Source organism: Triticum aestivum, chromosome 5D (assembly GCF_018294505.1).
Source record: "Triticum aestivum cultivar Chinese Spring chromosome 5D, IWGSC CS RefSeq v2.1, whole genome shotgun sequence".
Classification (NCBI taxonomy): Eukaryota; Viridiplantae; Streptophyta; class Magnoliopsida; order Poales; family Poaceae; genus Triticum; species Triticum aestivum.
In genome coordinates this window covers 107,176,116-107,201,496 of record NC_057808.1, presented here as the reverse complement: position 1 = coordinate 107,201,496, position 25,381 = coordinate 107,176,116, and positions in this window count along the sequence as shown.

The following is a 25,381-nucleotide window of genomic DNA, read 5'->3' as shown; positions in this document are numbered from 1 at the left end:
GTACAAAAGTAGGGGCTCTCTTTTTTACCCCTTTACTTGTGCACGGGCAGTCAGAGCCGCACCTCCGGCCACACTTAGCAGGGCGGAGGAGGAAAGCAGAAATACAAGACTACCAGAGCAGCGCCAAGACAGAGGCGCAAGAAGGTCAAGCAACAAGATGGGCTTTCCCTCGGCAAGACCCTTGCCGGGGCGGCCTACGCACCCCTGGCAAGAGACTTGCCGGGACAGCTCACCCAAACGCTAGCATCACAGCCACCCTTGAAGCCTGAGAGTTCCGACACCATCGACAATGTTGGAACCAAGGCTCGGGAAGCGCCTGCATGGTGGCATGCAGATCTTTGTGAAGAAAAAGAGCCTACGAAGACCAGATGATAACCAGAAGGCAAGACAACCGCGAGGCTCCTTGCCGAGGATGCCCATGAGGCCCCGGTAAGGCCCCTTGCCGAAGACACCCGCAAGGCCCCGGCAAGGCTCTTGCCGAGGGCGCTCACAAGGCCCCGGCAAGACCCTTGCCGGGAATATCCACAAGGTCGCAGAAAGGCCTTGCCGCCCATCGCCGCGCCAGCTCAGCGGCCGACACACCAACTAAAGCAGGTAACCACATGGCAGTACGTGGTTCCTAATCCAACTAGTCAAGCACCTGCGTGGTGGCATGCATATCTTCATGAAGACCCTACCCCCACGCCAGCTCAGCAGCCTGCCAGCCTACATGGCGCTGCATGCCTCGTTGGCCTGGACGCGTATCGGAGCAAGGCGGAGCGGCGACGGACGGGACGGGCCTCGTTACCGTCCTCGATAAAGCTAGAGGACACCTAAGTAGCGCATTTAATGCGCTTTGTCCTATATGACAGGCGATAAGCTTGTACACTGTACATGCTTTCCACCTCCTATGTGCCACTGTGGCAGCCCCCTTTTGCCTATAAAAGGAGGCCCGAGGCGTACTGAGGAAGGATTCGGACTTTTTGGACCCTGCACGCTTTGTAGCTAGTCCAAGAACACCAGATAAACATAAACCAGCAGGAGTAGGGTATTACGCATCACTTGCGGCCCGAACCTGGATAATCCCCCTGCGTTGATCTCTCAATCCCGCTCTTTCCACAGCCCCGCGCCCGCCAACCGTAGCAAAAGGGATTCCTCTTGATCCCGTAGGTGTCGTTTCCCCCGACAGCCGCCTTACATGAGTGCAGGTGGTTGACATATGAGCCCATGTTATTGGGGAGAGTACTGAGAGAAGATAAACTTCTCCTTTATATTCCGAAAACTTGAGCAGTTTTGTTGGGCGCCATTTGTCAATCATTCATCTCTCTCAACTTGTCGGAGGGATTAACCACGGGTAGCCCCATGAGCACCCCATAGCGTTTCAAGACATCGGGGCTAGCAAACCCCTCGCACCTCCCGGACATACGGCTGCCTCCTTGAGCCGGCTGGTCCAGGGGGCCGGCTGCCAAAAAACGGCGTACTCTCAAAAGGCGGCCGCAAGGGAGCCGACTCCTAGCAGGCGGCCCCACGTCCCCTCAAAGTTTGCACCCATTTACTATGACGAGACGCGGCGTGGCTACAGGACCACCTGCCACCCCCGAATCTAGGACGAGCGTGGCCACATTGCGGGTGTACCAAGCGGACACCCCTCGCCTAGCGCGGCACTGTTGCTACGCGGCCTACGTCAGTCAGAGCCATACTTCCACGACGGGCGGTCGGTACGGCTTGCAGGCGGCGATTCCTACCTTACCGCGAGCAGCTAGATGACGGCGCACCCCAAACAGGCGGCCTTGAGGGCGGGCCGACCTCTAGCAGTCGGCCCTTCCTCCCCTTGGAGTCTGTGTGCCATTAATCTGATGAGACTGGGTGTGGCTACAGTAAGCGCCCGCCAGGCGGCGGGACTGTAGCCATACGTCCCCCGACAAGGCCTTCGTCACCAAGGGCGAGGTTATAGTAAAAGGCAGTCAGCATGGCTCGCAGGCGGCGGGCCCTACCTGTCGGCCGAGTTCACGGCAGCCGGCGGGACCCACCAGAAGGCGGGCCCCAGTAGCCGTTGGAGAAGCCGGCACCCAGAGACACTGACAGTCGGGTCCTACACCCGGCCGGATTACCATTGTATCCCTGGGGGGTAGGCCTATATAAACCCCCAAGGTTCAGCCATGCAAAGGGTTCAGCACCCCAGCCATCTTACACCCACATAGCTAGAGAGAAGATAGAGCTAGCCTTGCCCTTCTTCCTCCTCTAGCCAAGCAGCTCAAGGAGCAACCTTGTAGCCACCTTATTGACGATAGTCATCATGCGGAGACCCGGCAGAGCAGGACTAGGGGGGTTATCTCCACGGAGAGCCCCGAACCTGGGTAAGACTCGTAGGCATTCGAGATCTCGCTCACTCCTGCTTTGAGGGCCCGGCGACGTACTCCTGTCCCCATACATGATAAGCCACCCCTCGGCATATGTCACTAGATATCCCCGACATTTGGTGCCCACCGTGGGGCTAAGTGCACCATCGGCCGGAAACACGTTCTGGACGGGAACCTTCTTCCTTCCTGGCGAGCGCAGCCAGCCCAGCACGCCCGATGGCGTTTGCGCCGACGCACTTCGTAGTGTGGAAGCCGCTTGCACCGCAAGCTGCCTCGCTGATCTCATCGGCGGGATCAGCCTCTCCGACAAGCCCGCGCCCGATGCGGGAGCGGCCGGCTCTGAGAGCTGCCTCGTCGACCTCCTCGGCAAGCTCTGCATCGCCAACGAGCCTGCCTCTGACCTGGAGTCCGTCGGCTCCACCGACCCGCCCGTCGAGATGCTCATCGACTCCGACGCGGCGTTCACTGATGCCTTCCCCGGCAACGTGATGATCATCGACGACCCGCTCCCTCCTGCGGTCAGTAGCCCCAGCGCTAGCACCATTACAGAAGTATTGGTTACTGACCACGGCGGAGCCTCTGATGGGGCTGGCTAGGACCCGCTGCAAGCGGCCCTGCGGGGTCTAGCCACACCCGTGGCGGCAAACGCCGATGGAGCGGGCTGGAAACCTTCCGCGTCTCGCTCCTCGACAGCGCCAACAAGCTAGCGGCCTTGAGGCGCCGCACTGAGGCATACCAGCGCGAGGTCGACCGCGCAATGGGTGGCACACCGACTGCTGGCGAACCTAACTGAGTGCGCACGGTTCGACAGCGCGGCACGGCTATCGCCAGCATGCTAGGAGCCGGACGCCCAGTCTACGCCACCCCGATGGAGAACCTGTGCGCCACCGAGGTGGCGGCAGATGAGGTTGACAATCTGGAGGGCGACGAGCTTCACGGCCAGATGGCGCGCCTCTAGCAGCTCCTCGACGCGGCAACTGCGCAGCAGGAAGCGGGCCACCGCATGGTGGAACCCGGCGAGCAAGCCGAAAACTATCCCCCCTACCGTGAGCATGGAGCAACCTCACGGTCTCCAACAGGCGGCGCTCGCGATCGACAAGACCAAGAGCCGGCTGCTAGCCGCAGTTGGCACACCCGCATCACGATTGTGCGCGACCAAGACGGCCGCCCACGAGCAAAAGAATGGCGGGACAACTGTCCGCTTCCCCCTCACAGAGAGAGGCGTGCTTCCCCACCGCCTGTTGACCATCCGACTCTCGGAGGCCGGCTTGGCCCCCGTGAAGGAGTCGGAAAGAACGACGCGCACCACCGGATCAAGCGGCTTGCAAGGTCCTGAAGGAAATATGCCCTAGAGGTAATAATAAAGTTATTATCTATTTCCTTATATCATGATAAATGTTTATTATTCATGCTAGAATTGTATTAACCGGAAACATAATACTTGTGTGAATACATAGACAAACAGAGTGTCACTAGTATGCCTCTACTTGACTAGCTCGTTGATCAAAGATGGTTATGTTTCCTAGCCATTGACATGGGTTGTCAATGATTATCGGGATCACATCATTAGGAGAATGATGTGATTAACTTGACCCATTCCGTTAGCTTAGCACACGATCATTTAGTATTCTGCTATTGCTTTCTTCATGACTTATACATGTTCCTATGACTATGAGATTATGCAACTCCCGTTTACCGGAGGAACACTTTGTGTGCTACCAAACATCACAACGTAACTGGGTGATTATAAAGGTGCTCTACAGGTATCTCCAAAGGTACTTGTTGGGTTGGCGTATTTCGAGATTAGGATTTGTCACTCCGATTGTCGGAGAGGTATCTCTGGGCCCACTCGGTAATGCACATCACTATAAGCCTTGCAAGCATTGCAACTAATGAGTTAGTTGCGGGATGATGTATTACAGAACGAGTAAAGAGACTTCCGGTAACGAGATTGAACTAGGTATTGAGATACCGACGATCTAATCTCAGGCAAGTAACATACCGATGACAAAGGGAACAACGTATGTTGTTATGCGGTTTGACCGATAAAGATCTTCATAGAATATGTGGGAGCCAATATGAGCATCCAGGTTCCGCTATTGGTTATTGACCGGAGACGTGTCTCGGTCATGTCTACATAGTTCTCAAACCCGTAGGGTCCGCACGCTTAAAGTTTGATGACGGTTATATTATGAGTTTATGTGTTTTGATGTACCGAAGGTTGTTCGGAGTCCCGGATGTGATCACCGACATGACGAGGAGTCTCGAAATGGTCGAGACGTAAAGATCGATATATTGGACGACTATGTTTGTGTTGGGGAACGTAGCAGAAATTCAAAATTTTCTACGCATCACCAAGATCAATCTATGGAGTTTTCTAGCAACGAGAGGGAAGGAGTGCATCTACATACCCTTGTAGATCGCGAGCGGAAGCGTTCAAGAGAACGGGGTTGATGGAGTCGTACTCGTCGTGATCCAAATCACCGATGATCCTAGCGCCGAACGGACGGCACCTCCGCGTTCAACACATGTACGGAGCAGCGACGTCTCCTCCTTCTTGATCCAGCAAGGGGGGAGGAGAGGTTGATGGAGATCCAGCAGCACGACGGCGTGGTGGTGGAAGTAGCGGGATCCCGGCAGGGCTTCGCCAAGCGCAAGCGGGGAGGAAGAGGTGTCACGGGAGGGAGAGGGAGGCGCCAAGGCTTGGATGTTGCTGCCCTCCCTCCCCCCCACTATATATAGGGCCAAGGGAGAGGGGGGGCGCAGCCTTGGCCTTTTCTCCAAGGAAGGGTGCGACCAGGGAGGAGTCCATCCTCCCCAAGGCACCTCGGAGGTGCCTTCCCCCTTTAGGACTCTCCCTTTCCCTTATCTCTTGGTGCATGAGCCTCTTGGGGCTGGTGCCCTTGGCCCATATAGGCCAAGGCGCACACCCCTACAGCCCATGTGGCCCCCGGGGCTGGTGGCCCCCCGGACCCCTTTCGGCACTCCCGGTACAATACCGATAATGCGCGAAACTTTTCCGGCGACCACAATAAGACTTCCCATATATAAATCTTTACCTCCGGACAATTCCGGAACTCCTCGTGACGTCTGGGATCTTATCCGGGACTCCGAACAACTTTAGGGTTACCGCATACTAATATCTCTACAACCCCAGCGTCACCGAACCTTAAGTGTGTAGACCCTACGGGTTCGGGAACCATGCAGACCTGACCGAGACGACTCTCCGGTTAATAACCAACAGCGGGATCTGGATACCCATGTTGGCTCCCACATGCTTCTCGATGATCTCATCGGGTGAACCACGATGTCGAGGATTCAATCAATCACGTATACAATTCCCTTTGTCAATCGGTATGTTACTTGCCCGAGATTCGTCGTCGGTATCCCGATACCTTGTTCAATCTCGTTACCGGCAAGTCTCTTTACTCGTTCCGTAACACATCATCCCGTGATCAACTCCTTGGTCACATTGTGCACATTATGATGATGTCCTACCGAGTGGGCCCAGAGATACCTCTTCATTTACACGGAGTGACAAATCCCAGTCTCGATTCGTGCCAACCCAACAGACACTTTCGGAGATACCTGTAGTGCACCTTTATAGCCACCCAGTTACGTTGTGACGTTTGGTACACCCAAAGCATTCCTACGGTATCCGGGAGTTGCACAATCTCATGGTCTACGGAAATGATACTTGACATTAGAAAAGCTCTTAGCAAACGAACTACACGATCTTGTGCTAGGCTTAGGTTTGGGTCTTGTCCATCACATCATTCTCCTAATGATGTGATCCCGTTATCAACGACATCCAATGTCCATGGTCAGGAAACCGTAACCATCTATTGATCAACGAGCTAGTCAACTAGAGGCTTACTAGGGACATGGTGTTGTCTATGTATCCACACATGTATCTGAGTTTCCTATCAATACATTTCTAGCATGGATAATAAACGATTATCATGAACAAGGAAATATAATAATAACCAATTTATTATTGCCTCTAGGGCATATTTCCAACAGTCTCCCACTTGCACTAGAGTCAATAATCTAGTTCACATCACCATGTTATTAACACTCACAGGTCACATCACCATGTGACCAACATCCAAGAGTTTACTAGAGTCAACAATCTAGTTCACATCACTATGTGATTAACACTCAATGAGTTCTGTTTTGATCATGTTATGCTTGTGAGAGAGGTTATTAGTCAATGGGTCTGAACCTTTCAGATCCATGTGTGCTTTACGAATATCTATGTCATCTTGTGGATGCTACCACGCGCTACTTGGAGCCATTTCAAATAACTGCTCTACTATACGAATCCGGTTTACTACTCAGAGGCATCCGGATTAGTGTCAAAGTTCGCATCAACGTAACCCTTTACGACGAACTCCTTTTCACCTCCATAATCGAGAAAATTCCTTAGTCCACTAGATACTAAGGATAAGTTCGACCGCTGTCATGTGATCCATTCCCGGATCACTATTGTACCCCTTGACCAACTCATGGCAAGGCACACTTCATGTGCGGTACACAGCATAGCATACTGTAGAGCCTACGTCTAAAGCATAGGGGACGACCTTCGTCCTTTCTCTCTCTTCTTCTATGGTCAGGTCTTGAGTCTTACTCAATACTCACACCTTGTAACACAGCCAAGAACTCCTTCTTTGTTGATCTATTTTGAACTCTTTCAAAATCATGTCAAGGTGTGCATTCTTTGAAAGTATCATCAGGCGTCTTGATCTATCTCTATAGATCTTGATGCCCAATATGTAAGCAGCTTTATCCAGGTCTTCCTTTGAAAAACTCCTTTCAAACAACCCTTTATGCTTTCCAGAAATTCTACATCATTTCGGATCAACAATATGTCATTCACATATACTTATCAGAAATGTTGTAGCGCTCCCACTCACTTTATTGTAAATACAAGTTTCTAACAAACTTTGTATAAACCCAAAAACTTTGATCACTCCATCAAAGCGTATATTCTGACTCCAAGATGCTTGCTCTAGTCCATGGAAGGATCGCTGGAGCTAGCATACCTTTTAGCATCCTTAGGGTCGAGAAAACCTTTCTGATTGTATCACATACAACCTTTCCTTACGAAAAATGGTAAGGAAACTTGTTTTGACATCCATCTGCCAGATTTTATAAATGCAGCTAATGCTAACATGATTCCGACGGACTTAAGCATCGCTACGGATGAGAAAATCTCATCATAGTCAACTCCTTGAACTTGTCAAAATCCTCTTTGCCACAAGTCGAGCTTCATAGACGGTAACATTACCGTCCACGTCCGTCTTCTTCTTAAAGATCCATTTATCTCAATGGCTTGCCGATCATCGGGCAAGTTCACCAAAGTCCATGCTTTGTTCTGATACATGGATCCTATCTCGGATTTCATGGCTTCTAACCATTTGTCGGAATATGGGCCCACCATCGCTTCTCCATAGCTCGTAGGTTCATTGTTGTCTAGCAACATGACTTCCAAGACAGGATCACGTACCACTCTGAAGTAGTACGCATCCTTATCGACCTACGAGGTTTGGTAGTGACTTGATCCGAAGTTTCATGATCACTATCATAAGCTTCCACTTCAATTGGTGTAGGTGCCACAGGAACAACTTCCTGTGCCCTGCTACACACTAGTTGAAGTCATGGTTCAATAACCTCATCAAGTCTCCACCATCCTCCCACTCAATTCTTTCGAGAGAAACTTTTCCTCGAGAAAGGACTCGTTTCTAGAAGCAATTACTTTTTCTTCCAGATCTGAAATAGGAGGTATACCCAACTGTTTTGGGTTTTCTATGAAGATGCATTTATCCGCTTTGGGTTCGAGCTTATTAGCCTGAAACTTTTTCACATACGCATCGCAACCCCAAACTTTTAAGAAATGATAGCTTAGGTTTCTCTAAACCATAGTTCATACGGTGTCGTCTCAACGGAATTGCGTGGTGCCCTATTTAAAGTGAATGCGGTTGTCTCTAATGCCTAACCCATAAACGATAGTGGTAATTCGATAAGAGACATCATGGTATGCACCATATCTAATAGGGTGCAGTTATGATGTTCGGACACACCATCACACTGTGGTGTTCCAGGCGGTATTAATTGTGAAACACTTTCCACAATGTCTTAATTGTGTGCCAAACTCATAACTCAGATATCTCTATGATCATATCATAGACATTTTATCCTCTTGTCACGACGATCTTCAACTTCACTCTGAAATTACTTGAACCTTTCAATAATTCAGACTTGTGTTTCATCAAGTAAATATTCTCAGCATCTACTCAAATCATCTGTGAAGTAAGAACATATCGATATCCACTGCGTGCCTCAGCACTCATTGGACTGCACACATCAAATGTATTACTTCCAACAAGTTGCTCTCTTGTTCCATCTCACTGAAAACGAGGCCTTTCAGTCATCTTGCCCATGTGGTATGATTTGCATGTTCAAGTGATTCAAAATCAAGTGAGTCCAAACGATCCATCTGCATGGAGTTTCTTCATGCATATATACCAATAGACATGGTTCGCATGTCTCAATCTTTTCAAAAACGAGTGAGTCCAAAGATCCATCTACATGGAGCTTCTTCATGCGTTCTATACCAATATGACTCAAATGGCAGTGCCACAAGTATGTGGTACTATCATTACTATTTTATATCTTTTGGCACGAACATGTGTATCACTGTGATCGAGATTCATTTTAGGTGCAAGACCATTGAAGGTATTATTCAAATAAACAGAGTAACCATTATTCTCCTTAAATGAATAACCGTATTGCGATAAACATAATCCAATCATGTTTATGCTCAACGCAAACACCAATCTCGATGGTAGAGGGAGCATGCGATGCTTGATCACATCAACCTTGGAAACACTTCCAAAACACATCGTCATCTCACCTTTAGCTAGTCTCCATTTATTCCGCAGCTTTTATTTCGAGTTACTAACACTTAGCAACCGAACCGGTATCTAATACCCTGGTGCTGCTAGGAGTACTAGTAAAGTACACATTCACATAATGTATATCCAATATACTTCTGTCGACCTTGCCTGCCTTCTCATCTACCAAGTATCTAGGGTAGTACTGCTTCAGTGACCGTTCCCCTCATTACAGAAGCACTTAGTCTCGGGTTTGGGTTCAACCTTGGGATTCTTCACTAGAGCAGCAAATGATTTGTTGTTTCATGAAGTATCCCTTTTGCCCTTGCCCTTCTAGAAACTAGTGGTTTTACTAACCATCAACAATTGATGCTCCTTCTTGATTTCTACTTTCGCGGTGTCAAACATCGCGAGTTGCTCAAGGATCATCATATCTATCCCTGATATGTTATAGTTCATCACGAAGCTCTAATAGCTTGGTGGCAGTGACTATGGAGAACCACCACTATCTCATCTGGAAGATTAACTCCCACTCGATTCAAGCGATTGTGGCACTCAGACAATCTGAGCACATGCTCAACGATTGAGCTTTTCTCCCTTAGTTTGCAGGCTTAAGAAACTTGTCAGGGGTCTCATACCTCTTGACGTGGGCACTAGTCTGAAATCCCAATTTCAGTCTTCGGAACATCTCATATGTTCTGTGACTTTTCAAAACGTCTTTGGTGCCACAATTCTAAACCGTTAGCATTACGCACTGAACTATCACGTAGTCATCAAAATGTGTATGTCAGATGTTTCACAACATCTACAGACGACGCTGAGGTTCAGCACACCGAGCGGTGCATTAAGGACATAAGCCTTCTGTGCAGCAATGAGGACAATCCTCAGTTTACGGACCCAGTCCGCATAATTGCTACTACCAACTTTCAACTAAATTTTCTCTAGGAACATATCTTAAACAGTAGAACTAAAGCGTAAGCTATGACATAATATGCAAAGACCTTTTGACTATGTTCATCATAATGAAGTTCATCTAATTAATGAACTCCCACTCAGATAGACATCCCTCTAGTCATCTAAGTGATACATGATCCGAGTCAAACTAGGCCGTGTCCGATCATCACGTGAGACGGACTAGTCATCATCGGTGAACATCTCCATGTTGATCGTATCTACTATACGACTCATGTTCGACCTTTCGATCTCTTGTGTTCCGAGGCCATGTCTGTACATGCTAGGCTCGTCAAGTCAACCTAAGTGTTTCGCATGTGTTCCGAGGCCATGTCTGTACATGCTAGGCTCGTCAACACCCGTTGTATTCGAACGTTAGAATCTATCACACCCAATCATCACGTGGTGCTTCAAAACAACGAACCTTCGCAACGGTGCACAGTTAGGGGGAACACGTCCCTTGAAATTTTAGTGAGGGATAATCTTATTTATGCTACCATCCTTCTAAGCAAATAAGATGTAAACATGATAAACATCACATGCAAATCATAAAGTGACGTGATATGGCCAATATCATCTTGCGCCTCTGATCTCCATCTTCGAGGTGCGGCATGATCACCTTCGTCACCGGCATGACACCATGATCTCCATCATCGTGTCTTCATGAAGTTGTCGCGCCAACTATTACTTCTACTGCTATGGCTAACGGTTAGCAATAAAGTAAAGTAATTACATGGCGTTTTCTTTGACACGCAGGTCATACAATAAATTAAGACAACTCCTATGGCTCCTGCCGGTTGTCATACTCATCGACATGCAAGTCGTGATTCCTATTACAAGAACATGATCAATCTCATACATCACATATATCATTCATCACATCCTTTTGGCCATATCACATCACATAGCATACCCTGCAAAAACAAGTTAGACGTCCTCTAATTGTTGTTGCATGTTTTACGTGGCTGCTATGGGATTCTAGCAAGAACGTTTCTTACCTACGCAAAAGCCACAACGTGATATGCCAATTTCTATTTACCCTTCATAAGGACCCTTTTCATCGAATCCGATCCGACTAAAGTGGGAGAGACAGACACCCGCTAGCCACCTTATGCAACTAGTGCATGTCAGTCGGTGGAACCTGTCTCACGTAAGTGTACGTGTAAGGTCGGTCTGGGCCGCTTCATCCCACGATGCCGCCGAATCAAGATAAGACTAGTAACGGCAAGTAAATTGGCAAAATCGACGCCCACAACTGCTTTGTGTTCTACTCGTGCATAGAAACTACGCATAGACCTAGCTCATGATGCCACTGTTGGGGAACGTAGCAGAAATTCAAAATTTTCTACGCATCACCAAGATCAATCTATGGAGTTTACTAGCAACGAGAGGGAAGGAGTGCATCTACATACCCTTGTAGATCGTGAGCGGAAGCGTTCAAGAGAACGGGGTTGATGGAGTCGTACTCGTCGTGATCCAAATCACCGATGATCCTAGCGCCGAACGGACGTCACCTCCGCGTTCAACACATGTACGGAGCAGCGACGTCTCCTCCTTCTTGATCCAGCAAGGGGGAGGAGAGGTTGATGGAGATCCAGCAGCACGACGGCGTGGTGGTGGAAGTAGCGGGATCCCGGCAGGGCTTCGCCAAGCGCAAGCGGGGAGGAAGAGGTGTCACGGGAGGGAGAGGGAGGCGCCAGGGCTTGGATGTTGTTGCCCTCCCTCCCTCCCACTATATATAGGGCCAAGGGAGAGGGGGGGCGCAGCCTTGGCCTTTCTTCCAAGGAAGGGTGCGGCCAGGGAGGAGTCCATCCTCCCCAAGGCACCTCGGAGGTGCCTTCCCCCTTTAGGACTCTCCCTTTCCCTTATCTCTTCGCGCATGGGCATCTTGGGGCTGGTGCCCTAGGCCCATATAGGCCAAGGCGCACACCCCTACAGCCCATGTGGCCCCCCGGGGCTGGTGGACCCCCTTGGTGGACCCCTGGACCCATTTCGGCACTCCCGGTACAATACCGATAATGCGCGAAACTTTTCCGGCGACCAAAATAAGACTTCCCATATATAAATCTTTACCTCCGGACCATTCCGGAACTCCTCATGACGTCCGGGATCTCATCTGGGACTCCGAACAACTTTCGGGTTACCGCATACTAATATCTCTACAACCCTAGTGTCACCGAACCTTAAGTGTGTAGACCCTACGGGTTCGGGAACCATGCAGACATGACCGAGACGACTCTCCGGTCAATAACCAACAGTGGCATCTGGATACCCATGTTGGCTCCCACATGCTCCTCGATGATCTCATCGGATGAACCACGATGTCGATGATTCAATCAATCCCGTATACAATTCCCTTTGTCAATCGGTATGTTACTTGCCCGAGATTCGATCGTCGGTATCCCGATACCTTGTTCAATCTCGTTACCGGAAAGTCTCTTTACTCGTTCCGTAACACATTATCCCGTGATCAACTCCTTGGTCACATTGTGCACATTACGATGATGTCCTGCCGAGTGGGCCCAGTGATACCTCTCCGTTTACACGGAGTGACAAATCCCAGTCTCGATTCGTGCCAACCCAACAGACACTTTCGGAGATACCTGTAGTGCACCTTTATAGCCACCCAGTTACGTTGTGACGTTTGGTACACCCAAAGCATTCCTACGGTATCCGGGAGTTGCACAATCTCATGGTCTAAGGAAATGATACTTGACATTAGAAAAGCTCTTAGCAAACGAACTACACGATCTTGTGCTAGGCTTAGGTTTGGGTCTTGTCCATCACATCATTCTCCTAATGATGTGATCCCGTTATCAACGACATCCAATGTCCATGGTCAGGAAGCCGTAACCATCTATTGATCAACGAGCTAGTCAACTAGAGGCTTACTAGGGACATGGTGTTGTCTATGTATCCACACATGTATCTGAGTTTCCTATCAATACAATTCTAGCATGGATAATAAACGATTATCATGAACAAGGAAATATAATAATAACCAATTTATTATTGCCTCTAGGGCATATTTCCAACAGTGTGGACATCGGAAAGGTTCTGGAAGGTTTCGGACATTTATCGGAGTACCGGGGGTTACCGGAACCCCCCCGGGGGAACTAATGGGCCTTGTTGGGCCCTAATGGAGAGAGAGGGGGGCCGGCCAGGGCAAGAGGCGCGCCCCCTCCCCTTGAGTCCGAATAGGACAAGGAAGGGGGGGTGGCGCCCCGTTGCCTTTCCCCTCTCCTACTCCTTCCTTCCCCCTCCTTCTTCGACTAGGAAAGGGAGGGGCAAACCTACTTGGAGCAGGTTTCCCCCTCCTAGGGCGCGCCACCCCTTTGGCCGGCCCTCTCCTCCACCCCCCTTTATATACGGAGGAGGGGGGCACCCCATAGACACAACAATTGATCTCTTAGCCATGTGCTGTGCCCCCCTCCACCATAATCCACCTCGATAATATCGTAGCGGTGCTTAGGCAAAGCCCTGCGTCGGTAGAACATCATCATCGTCACCACGCCGTCGTGCTGACGAAACACTCCCTCAACTCTCGGCTGGATCGGAGTTCGAGGGACGTCATCGAGTTGAACGTGTGCAGAACTCGGAGGTGCCGTGCATTCGGTACTTGATCGGTCAGATCGTGAAGATGTACGACTACATCAACCGCGTTGTGCAAAAGTTTCCGCTTTCGGTCTACGAGGGTATGTGTACACACTCTCCCCTCTCATTGCTACGCATCACCATGATCTTGCGTGTGCGTAGGAATTTTTTTGAAATTACTACGTTCCCCAACAGTGGCATCCGAGCCAGGTTTTATGCGTTGATGTAATATGCACGAGTAGAACACAAGTAAGTTGTGGGCGATATAAGTCATACTGCTTACCAGCATGTCACACTTTGGTTCGGCGGTATTGTTGGATGAAGCGGCCCGGACCGACATTACGCGTACGCTTACGCGAGACTGGTTTTTACCGCCGTGCTATGCACACAGGTGACTAGCGGGTGTCAGTTTCTCCAACTTTAGTTGAACTGAGTGTGGCTACGCCCGGTCCTTGCGAAGGTTAAAACAGCACCAACTTGACAAACTATCGTTGTGGTTTTGATGCGTAGGTAAGAACGGTTCTTGCTCAGCCCATAGCAGCCACGTAAAACTTGCAACAACAAAGTAGAGGACGTCTAACTTGTTTTTGCAGGGCATGTTGTGATGTGATATGGTCAAGGCATGATGCTATATTTTATTGTATGAGATGATCATGTTTTGTAACCGAGTTATCGGCAACTGGCAGGAGCCATATGGTTGTCGCTTTATTGTATGCAATGTAATTGCCCTGTAATTGCTTTACTTTATCACTAAGCGGTAGCGATAGTCGTAGAAGCAATAGTTGGCGAGATGACAACGATGCTACGATGGAGATCAAGGTGTCGCGCCGGTGACGATGGTGATCATGACGGTGCTTCGGAGATGGAGATCACAAGCACAAGATGATGATGGCCATATCATATCACTTATATTGATTGCATGTGATGTTTATCTTTTATGCATCTTATCTTGCTTTGATTGACGGTAGCATTATAAGATGATCTCTCACTAAATTATCAAGGTATATGTCGGAGTAAACGGCCACGGGTAGCCTAACCGACTGCCCCTGGTTCTTATGAAAAATTATCAGGCCTTTGGGCCTCCAAGCACTCCGAGCATTGGACCAACTCCCCTGGCCGGCTACCCCCGAAGCCGACTCACGGGAGGCGGCCTAACCTCAGCAACCTCCCCCCCAGGATATCCGCGGGGTGGCCGACTCCAGGAAGCCGGCCTCAAAGAGCGCTGACTCCAAGAAGCCAGCCGAGACCACAACCACCAAAGCTACACCCACATAACGGTGACAAGACGGGGTGTGGCCACAGTGCGGCCCACTACCCCCGAAGCCCGAGGCAGGCATGGCCACAGGAGGCCGTACGGGACGGCCGTCTCCCGTTCGGCTCGGCACTGTAGGCATGCTAGCCTCAACGTCATCCACGACAGACTCCCGTACGGCCCACGGGCGGCGGGTCCCCTCGGCGAGAGAGAAGCGCGGAGGCGGCCCGGCCTCCCCCAGTCGGCCAAGGGCATAGCCGGCCCCCAGAAGCCAGCTACCCCCTCCCTCGAAGCATGCGCCCCATTAAGGAGACCAGACGAGGTAAGGCCACAGTGAGGACCCTCGAGGCGGCCCACCGTAGCCACGACTACATCAACAACGCCCTCGTCATCAGGGGCGAGGCTACAGTAAGCAGCCGCCGACAAGATCCTAGGCGGTGGGGCCGGCCTGTCGACCAAGAGGCGGGCAGCCGGCAGGACCCACTAGTCGGCGGGCCCCAACAACCGGTGGAGAAGCCGGCGAGCGTAGACACTGATGGCTGGGACCAGAGCCCAGCTGGATTACAATTGTACCCCCGGGGGGTAGGCCTATATAAACCCCCCGGAGCACCCATGCAAAGGGTTGGCTTCGAGCATAGCACACACACCATAGAGAGAGAGAAGTAAGAGCTAGCCTTGTTCTTCTTCTCCCTTGAACCCAACAGCTATAGGAGCGATTGTAGCTACTTTTACTGATCTAGTGATCATGCGGAGACCCCGCAGAGCAGGACTAGGGGTGTTATCTCCTCGGAGAGCCCCGAACCTAGGTAAGATCCGCCGGCGTGCATGTCTTCGCCTCATCCCGTTTCCAGGCACCGGCGACGTCTTATTGGCACCCACAATGATAAGCCACGCATTGGCATATGTCGCACCAACCACCCGACATTTGGCGCCCACCGTGGGGCCAGGTGCATCGTCGTCCGGAGACCTGTTCTGGACGGGAACCCTCTTCCTCCCCCGCGAGCGCAGCTAGCCTGCTGCGCCCGATGGCGCTTGCCTCGACGCGCTGCAAGGCGTCGACGACGCCTGCGCAGCGAGCTGCCTCGCCGATCTGCTCGGCGAGACTCGCATCTCCGACGAGCCTGCGTCCGACGCAGGCACGGACTACCCCGAGAGCCGCCTCGTCAGCCTCCTCGACCAGCTTCACGTCTCCAGCGAGCCTGCTGCAGATGGGGAGTCGGTCGGTTCCACCGACCCGATGCTTGTCGACTCCGACACGGCATCGCTCGACGCTTACCCCTCCGACGTGGTGGTCTTCGACGATCCTCTCCCTCGAGCTGACAGTGGCAGCAGCGCTGTCACCGAAGTGCTGGTCATCAGCCACGTCGCCAACTCGGGCGAGAACGCCCACGATGCCCTTCAAGCGGCGACGCACGACCTCTCCGTCCCCATCCCTGCCGATGCCGACGCCGAGACCCTCGAGGCACGCCGCCTCGCCCTCATCGCGGAAGGCCAGAAGATAGCCTCCATGAGACGCCTCACCGAGGCCCACTAGCGCGAAGTCGACCGTGCCGCCTTCGGTACGCCGCCGCCTAGCAGCCCGAGCCGAGCCGACTTTGTCCAGAAGCGTGGCGCGGCCGTCGCCAGCATGCTGGGGGCAGATCGCCCCGTCTACGCCACCCCGCTCGAGAATCTGCGACCCGCTCAGGCAGCCGCAGAAGAGCTCAATGGGCTGGGAGCCGATGAGCTCCCCTACATGGCAAGACGGATCCAGCAGCTGATCGACGCGGCTGCAGAACGGCACGAAGCTGGCGCCCGTGCTGATAGTCATCCCCCGCGCCGGGAGCACGCCGCGACGTCCCGCTCGCCGACTGCGAGTGGCGCTCGCCAGAAGAAAGACAAGGAGCCGGCTGCTAGCCGCAGCCGGACTCGCATCACCATCGAGCGCGACGCGGAAGGCCGCCCGCGAGCGGTGGAGCACCAAGGAAATCTGCCTCCCCCCGCCTCGAAGAGAGCGACGTCTCACCCCGCCGCCTATCACGCACCCGACTCTTGGTGACCGACTCGGCCGCCGAGAAGGAGTCGGCGAGAACGACGCCCGCCACCGGATCGACCGCCTTGCTCGATCCTTGGCGTTAGAAGAAGAAGACGATGTCGGCCCGCCATGCTTTGGCCCCCGCATCCGCGACGAGCCCTTCCCCAAAGGGTTCTCGCTCCCCAGAGACACGCCCAAGTACAACGGCTCAGTGAAGCCGGAAGATTGGCTCATCGACTACTCCACGGCTGTCAGCATAGCCAATGGCAATCGGCGCGTCGCCGTGAAGTACGTCCCCACGAAGATTGTGGTAGTCCTGCAAGATAGACAGAAGATCGAAGTAAGAGCAAGAATAGCAAAGACAAATCCACTAAGAAGTTCCAAGCCGCCTGCTCAGCAGCCGACTCGGAACTCGGGGACTACACCCAGTGGGTGCGCTGACGCGCCCCCACGGAAGAAATCAAGATCAAGAAGAAGCAAGATGGGAAGACTAACCCGGATGGCCGCCCGCGTCGCAAGGAACTCGTCGGTGAACTGCCTCAGCGCCGTAGCCTGGGCCTGAAGCCGGGTCCGGACGTCCTGCGCGGCCACGTTCATCACGGCTGTCCCTCCGCCTGGCGTCCACCCCGAGGTAGCGCTGGCCACCTCCACATCCCGGGCCGATGAGCTGGAGCCCGCGGCCGGCTGCGGCTCCGACGCGGCCTTCTGTGGCTCCGACGCAGCCTTCCCCGCACGACGGCTCGGCGGCATCCGGACCGCTATCTCAGTCCTCGCGGCCGGCTTGCCCCCTGCCGACTGCGCAGGTGGCAGATCAGGCCGGCCGCCTTGAGCCGCCCCAGTTGGCGGGGTCGGCACCGCCGCCCTCTCCAGGACGACGACGTCGTCGTCCCTCTCCAGTCCTGGCTGGTCGCCGCTGGCCCCTTCTGGCGAGGGCTCCATGTCCCCAGGCGCTACGACGCGCAGCGGGGTGACCATCAAGACCTCCTCCGCCGCCGCCGCGGCTGCAGCCTCCGCTTGGGCCTTGGCTGCGGCTTCGGTGAGCGCCTTCGCCGCCTCTTCCTCCTGCGCCGCCTGGGCGGCGGCCGCCTTCCGTGCCTCCGCCTCTCGCGCCTCCCGTTCCTCCCGCGCCTCCCGCGCGTTCCGTTCTGTCACCTCCTGAAGGTCGGCACGGGGGTCCACGCAGCGAGTGGTGCTCCCAGACCCCCTCGGCGACTCGACGACGGAGGCGGCAGCCGCCCGCTCAAGCGACAACGGAGCTCTGATCGTTTCGAGAAAAAGACAAGGGTTCAGGAACCACCAGAGAAAAGAAAGAAAAAGAGTATACAAAAAAAAATTCGAGCTTACGCCGACACGGTCTGCGGTTGCTTCACCGTCTTGCGGAAGCGAGCCGCCTTCGCGGCCGCCTCCTCCCGCCTGGTTGCTGCCGCCCCGCCCCTGGGTTTCTTCGTCCGACTGCCGAACAAACCCTCGGCGGCACGACGCTTCTGCCCTCCGCCCCGAGCAGGCGGTGCAGCGGAGGAACCCGCACCGCGTCCAGATGCTGGCCGGCGGCGCGGGGCGACTTCGGCCTCATCGTCGTCCGGCCAGTCGTCGAAGGTGACTCCATGCCCGGAGCCGCCTGCTTCGCCGCCGGCTTGGCCACCACCCGGCTCGATGTTGTCGTCCATAGCGGCCGCCCCCAAGTCGGGGTCCTCCAGATCGTGTTCCGTCCGGTCGGGGACGAATCGACGCTCCGTGTCTGACCCACCGGCCGGCCGAAGAAGAGGGCTCTGTCGAAAAACAAGCCGACTAAGTTAGAGTCGGCCAAGAGGAACTCGGCAACAAAGTTAAGAGAAAAAGAAGAAACAAGGAGAGCATACCGTGGGCGGTGGATTGGCCCGGCTGTATGGCTCCTTGCCGAACTGCCACTCTTCGGAGAGTTTGCAGTTCGCGAGGTAGTTCACCATATAGGAGACCTCCTCGTGCGGCATGTCCTTGGTGCACATCCGGCTCGGATCGAGCTGGCCGCTCATCTGACAAATCAGATGAGGACGGCTCTGGAGCGGAAGAACTCGGCGCGTGACGAAGGCGGCCAGAAGGTCGGGCCCCGTCAGGCCCTCCGACTGGGTCATCACTCGTACCCGGGCGACGGCGGCGGACCCAGCCGGCGTCAGAGTCACGGCCCGGAAGGACCACTGGGGCCGCCTGCCCGCCGGTGGGCCGGCTACATAAGCCGCCAGGTTGATGTAGTCGCCCCGTGGGGCGATGTTCCGCACGTAGAAGTACGACTTTTGCCACTTGTTCACCGATTGGATCAGCGTGATGACGGGGAAGGGGTTGTCGGCGACCGACCTCCGCGACGCGATGAAGGCGCCAGTCTGAGCCGGCATGCCCTGCATGCGCGTGCCCAGCTTGGACTGGAAGAACTCCCCCCAGAGCTCGAGGGTAGGGAGGACGCCGAGGTAGCCTTCGCACAGGGTGACGAAGGCTGACAGCAGCACCACCGCGTTTGGGGTGAGGTGGTGCGGCTGGAGCTGGTAGAAATCGAGCCAGGAGCGGAAGAAGGCGCTCACTGGCAGGCCGATGCCGCGCAAGAAATGCGAGCGGAAAACCACCCGCTCGCCCTCCCGCGGCTCCGGCGTAATTTCCTTCGCCGGCGCAAGACGGACCTCCACCTTGTCCGCGCCGGGCAGCCGCCGCGTATTGCGGAGGAACTCGACGTGATCTTCGTGGACGTTGGAGCCGTCCCAATCCCCGCCATACTGCTCCGTGGCGGGAGGCATGGCGAAAACGAGCGCGGCGGCGGAGGAACGTGTGGTGGAAGAGCGCGGCGGCGAGGCGCTGTTGCAAGAAACGGCTAGCGAAAGAAGATGGTGGAAGGAGGAGGAGCGTGCGAGGGCCTGCCGCCCTCCATCTCCCCCTACTTATAGCTTCGCGAGGCGAGGCCGGGGAGGCCGGACGTGGGGGGAGACGTGGGATTAACTGCACCCATTCCCCCCACGCCTCGCGATTATTACGCCCTAAAGGCGAGCCGAAACTGCCGCAAGGAGACGTGCGGGCGGTTTCGGGATGCAGAGAATCCGCGCCTGGGCCCGGGCGTGGACGTGGCGGGCCCCCGCCCTGCGGCGACGTCCCGTCGTGCACGTGGGCTGGCACGCTTTCCGGCCAAGAGGGGCCACGTGGTTCGCAGACGGCAAGTGGCCGGCCCGCAGCCCGGTGCACGCACTGGCGAGCTCCCGCACTCCGACTCCGGAGTTTTCGACCAAGGCGGCACGCCTAACCAAAGCCGGCTCCCAGCTGCCGGCTTGTCAAGATAGGAAGCTGATCGAGCTTCTCAACTCCTACCCAACCTCGAAGCCCAATCAGCTTCGGGGACTACTGTCGGAGTAAACGCCCATGGGTAGCCTAACCGACTGCCCCTGGTTCTTCTGAAAAATTATTAGGCGTTTGGGCCTCCAAGCACTCCGAGCATTGGACCACCTCCCCTGGCCGGCTACCCCCGAAGCCGACTCACGGGAGGCGGCCCAGCCTCAGCAACCTCCCCCCCAGGATATCCGCGGGGTGGCCGACTCCAGGAAGCCGGCCTCGAAAAGCGCCGACTCCAAGAAGCCGGCCGAGACCACAACCACCAAAGCTACACCCACATAACGGTGACAAGACGGGGTGTGGCCACAGTGCGGCCCACTACCCCCGAAGCCCGAGGCAGGCATGGCCACAGGAGGCCGTACGGGACGGCCGTCTCCCGTTTGGCTCGGCAATGTAGCCATGCTAGCCTCAACGTCATCCACGACAGACTCCCGTACGGCCCACGGGCGGCGGGTCCCCTCGGCCAGAGAGAAGCGCGGACGCGGCCCGGCCTCCCCCAGTCAGCCAAGGGCATAGCCGGCCCCCAGAAGCCGGCTACCCCCTCCCTCGAAGCATGCGCCCCATTAAGGAGACAAGACGAGGTAAGGCTACAGTGAGGACCCTCGAGGCGGCCCACTGTAGCCACGACTACCTCAACAACGCCCTCGTCATCAGGGGCGAGGCTACAGTAAGCAGCCGCCGACAAGATCCTAGGCGGTGGGGCCGGCCTGTCAACCAAGAGGCCGGCAGCCGGCAGGACCCACTAGTCGGCGGGCCCCAACAACCGGTGGAGAAGCCGGCGAGCGTAGACACTGATGGCTGGGACCAGAGCCTAGCCGGATTACAATTGTACCCCCGGGGGGTAGGCCTATATAAACCCCCCGGAGCACCCATGCAAAGGGTTGGCTTCTGAGCATAGCACACACACCATACAGAGAGAGAAGTAAGAGCTAGCCTTGTTCTTCTTCTCCCTTGAACCCAACAGCTCTAGGAGCGATTGTAGCTACTTTTACTGATCTAGTGATCATGCGGAGACCCCGCAGAGCAGGACTAGGGGTGTTATCTCCTCGGAGAGCCCCGAACCTGGGTAAAATCCGCCGGCGTGCATGTCTTCGCCTCATCCCGTTTCCAGGCACCGGCGACGTCTTATTGGCACCCACAATGATAAGCCACCCGTTGGCATCTGTCGCACCAACCACCCGACAGTATAATTGTTCTCCCTGAGTATGCACCGTTGCAAAAGTTCTTCGTGCTGAGACACCACGTGATGATCGGGTGTGATAGGCTCTACGTTCAAATACAACGGGTGCAAAACAGTTGCACACGCAGAATACTCAGGTTAAACTTGATGAGCCTAGCATATAACAGATCTGGCCTCGGAACACTGAGACCGAAAGGTCGAGCATGAATCATATAGTAGATATGATCAACATAGTGATGATCGGACATGGTTTAGTTGATTTGCATCACGTGATCACTTAGAGGATTAGAGGGATGTCTATCTAAGTGCGAGTTCTTAAGTAATATGATTAATTGAACTTAAATTTATCATGAACTTAGTACCTGATAATATTTTGCTTGTCCATGTTGATTGTAGATAGATGGCCTGTGCTGTTGATCCGTTGAATTTTAATGTGTTCCTTGAGAAAGCAAAGTTGAAAGATGATGGTAGCAATTACACGAACTGGGTCTGTAACTTGAGGATTGTCCTCATTGCTGCACAGAAGAATTACGTCCGGGAAGCACCGCTAGGTGCCAGACCTGCTGCAGGAGCAACACCAGATGTTATGAATGTCTGGCAGAGCAAAGCTGATGACTACTCAATAGTTCAGTGTGCCATGCTTTACGGCTTAGAACCGGGACTTCAACGACGTTTTGAACTTCATGGAGCATATGAGATGTTTCAGGAGTTGAAGTTAATATTTCAAGCAAATGCCCGGATTGAGAGATATGAAGTCTCCAATAAGTTCTATAGCTGTAAGATGGAGGAGAATAGTTCTGTCAGTGAGCATATAATCAGAATGTCTGGATATAACAATCACTTGATTCAACCGGGAGTTAATCTTCCGGATGATAGCGTCATTGACAGAATTCTTAAATCACTGCCACCAAGCTACAAGAGCTTCGTGATGAACTATAATATGCAAGGGATGGATAAGACGATTCCCGAGCTCTTCGCAATGCTAAAGGCTGCGGAGGTAGAAATCAAGAAGGAGCATCAAGTGTTGATGGTCAACCAGGCCACTAGTTTCAAGAAAAAGGGCAAAGGGAAGAAGAAGGGGAAATTCAAGAAGAACAGCAAACAAGTTGCTGCTCAGGAGAAGAAACCCAAGTCTGGACCTAAGCCTGAGACTGAGTGCTTCTACTGCAAGCAGACTGGTCACTGGAAGCGGAACTGCCCCAAGTATTTGGCGGATAAGAAGGATGGCAAGGTTAACAAAGGTATATGCGATATACATGTTATTGATGTGTACCTTACTAATGCTCACAGTAGCACCTGGGTATTTGATACTGGTTCTGTTGCTAATATTTGCAACTCAAAACAGGGACTATGGAGTAAGCGAAGATTGGCTAAGGACGAGGTGACGATGCGCGTGGGAAATGGTTCCAAAGTCGATGTGATCGCAGTCAGCATGCTACCTCTACATCTACCTTCGGGATTAGTTTTAGACCTGAATAATTGTTATTTGGTGCCAGCGTTGAGCATGAACATTATATCTGGATCTTGTTTGATGCGAGACGGTTATTCATTTAAATCAGAGAATAATGGTTGTTCTATTTATATGAGTAATATCTTTTATGGTCATGCACCCTTGAAGAGTGGTCTATTTTTGTTGAATCTCGATAGTAGTGATACACATATTCATAATATTGAAGCCAAAAGATGCAGAGTTGATAATGATAGTGCAACTTATTTGTGGCACTGCCGTTTAGGTCATATTGGTGTAAAGCGCATGAAGAAACTCCATACTGATGGACTTTTGGAACCACTTGATTATGAATCACTTGGTACTTGTGAACCATGCCTCATGGGCAAGATGACTAAAACGCCGTTCTCCGGAACTATGGAGCGAGCAATAGATTTGTTAGAAATCATACATACAGATGTATATGGTCCGATGAATGTTGAGGCTCGCGGCAGGTATCGTTATTTTCTCACCTTCACAGATGATTTAAGCAGATATGGGTATATCTACTTAATGAAACATAAGTCTGAAACATTTGAAAAGTTCAAAGAATTCCAGAGTGAAGTTGAAAATCATCGTAACAAGAAAATAAAGTTTCTACGATCTGACCGTGGAGGAGAATATTTGAGTTACGAGTTTGGTCTTGATTTGAAACAATGCGGAATAGTTTCGCAACTCACGCCACCCGGAACACCACAGCGTAATGGTGTGTCCGAACGTCGTAATCGTACTTAACTAGATATGGTGCAATCTATGATGTCTCTTACTGATTTACCGCTATTGTTTTGGGGTTATGCTTTAGAGACGGCTGCATTCACGTTAAATAGGGCACCATCGAAATCCGTTGAGACGACGCCTTATGAACTGTGGTTTGGCAAGAAACCAAAGTTGTTGTTTCTTAAAGTTTGGGGCTGCGATCCTTATGTGAAAAAGCTTCAACCTGATAAGCTCGAACCCAAATCGAAGAAATGTGTCTTCATAGGATACCCAAAAGAAACTGTTGGGTATACCTTCTATCACAGATCCAAAGGCACGACTTTTGTTGCTAAATTTGGAATCTTTCTAGAGAAGGAGTTTCTCTCGAAAGAAGTAAGTGGGAGGAAAGTAGAACTTGATGAGGTAACTGTACCTGCTCCGTTATTGGAAAGTAGTTTATCACAGAAACCGGTTCCTGTGACACCTACACCAATTAGTGAGGAAGTTAATGATGATGATCATGAAACTTCAGATCAAGTTGTTACTGAACCTCGTAGGTCAACCAGAGTAAGATCCGCACCAGAGTGGTACGGTAATCCTGTTCTGGAGGTTATGTTACTAGACCATGACGAACCTACAAACTATGAAGAAGCGATGGTGAGCCCAGATTTTGCAAAATGGCTTGAGGCCATGAAATCTGAGATGGGATCCATGTATGAGAACAAAGTGTGGACTTTGGTTGACTTGCCCGATGATCGGCAAGCAATTGAAAATAAATGGATCTTCAAGAAGAAGACTGATGCTGACGGTAATGTTACTATCTATAAAGCTCGACTTGTTGCAAAAGGTTTTTGACAAGTTCAAGGGATTGACTACGATGAGACTTTCTCACCCGTAGCGATGCTTAAGTCTGTCCGAATCATGTTAGCAATTGACGCATTTTATGATTATGAAATTTGGCAAATGGATTAAAAACTGCATTCCTGAATGGATTTCTGGAAGAAGAGTTGTATATGATGCAGCTGGAAGGTTTTGTCGATCCAAAGGGAGCTAACAAAGTGTGCAAGCTCCAGTGATCCATTTATGGACTGGTGCAAGCCTCTCGGAGTTGGAATAAATGCTTTGATAGTGTGATCAAAGCATTTGGTTTTATACAGACTTTTGGGGAAGCCTGTATTTACAAGAAAGTGAGTGGGAGCTCTGTAGCATTTCTGATATTATATGTGGATGACATATTGCTGATTGGAAATGACAGAGAATTTCTGGATAGCATAAAGGGATACTTGAATAAGAGTTTTTCAATGAAGGACCTCGGTGAAGCTGCTTATATATTGGGCATCAAGATCTATGGAGATAGATCAAGACGCTTAATTGGACTTTCAAAAAGCATATACCTTGACAAAGTTTTGAAGAAGTTCAAAATGGATCAAGCAAAGAAAGGGTTCTTGCCTGTGTTACAAGGTGTGAAGTTGAGTAAGACTCAATGCCCGACCACTTCAGAAGATAGAGAGAAGATGAAAGATGTTCCCTATGCTTCAGCCATAGGCTCTATCATGTATGCGATGCTGTGTACCAGACCTGATGTGTGCCTTGCTATAAGTTTAGCAGGGAGGTACCAAAGTAATCCA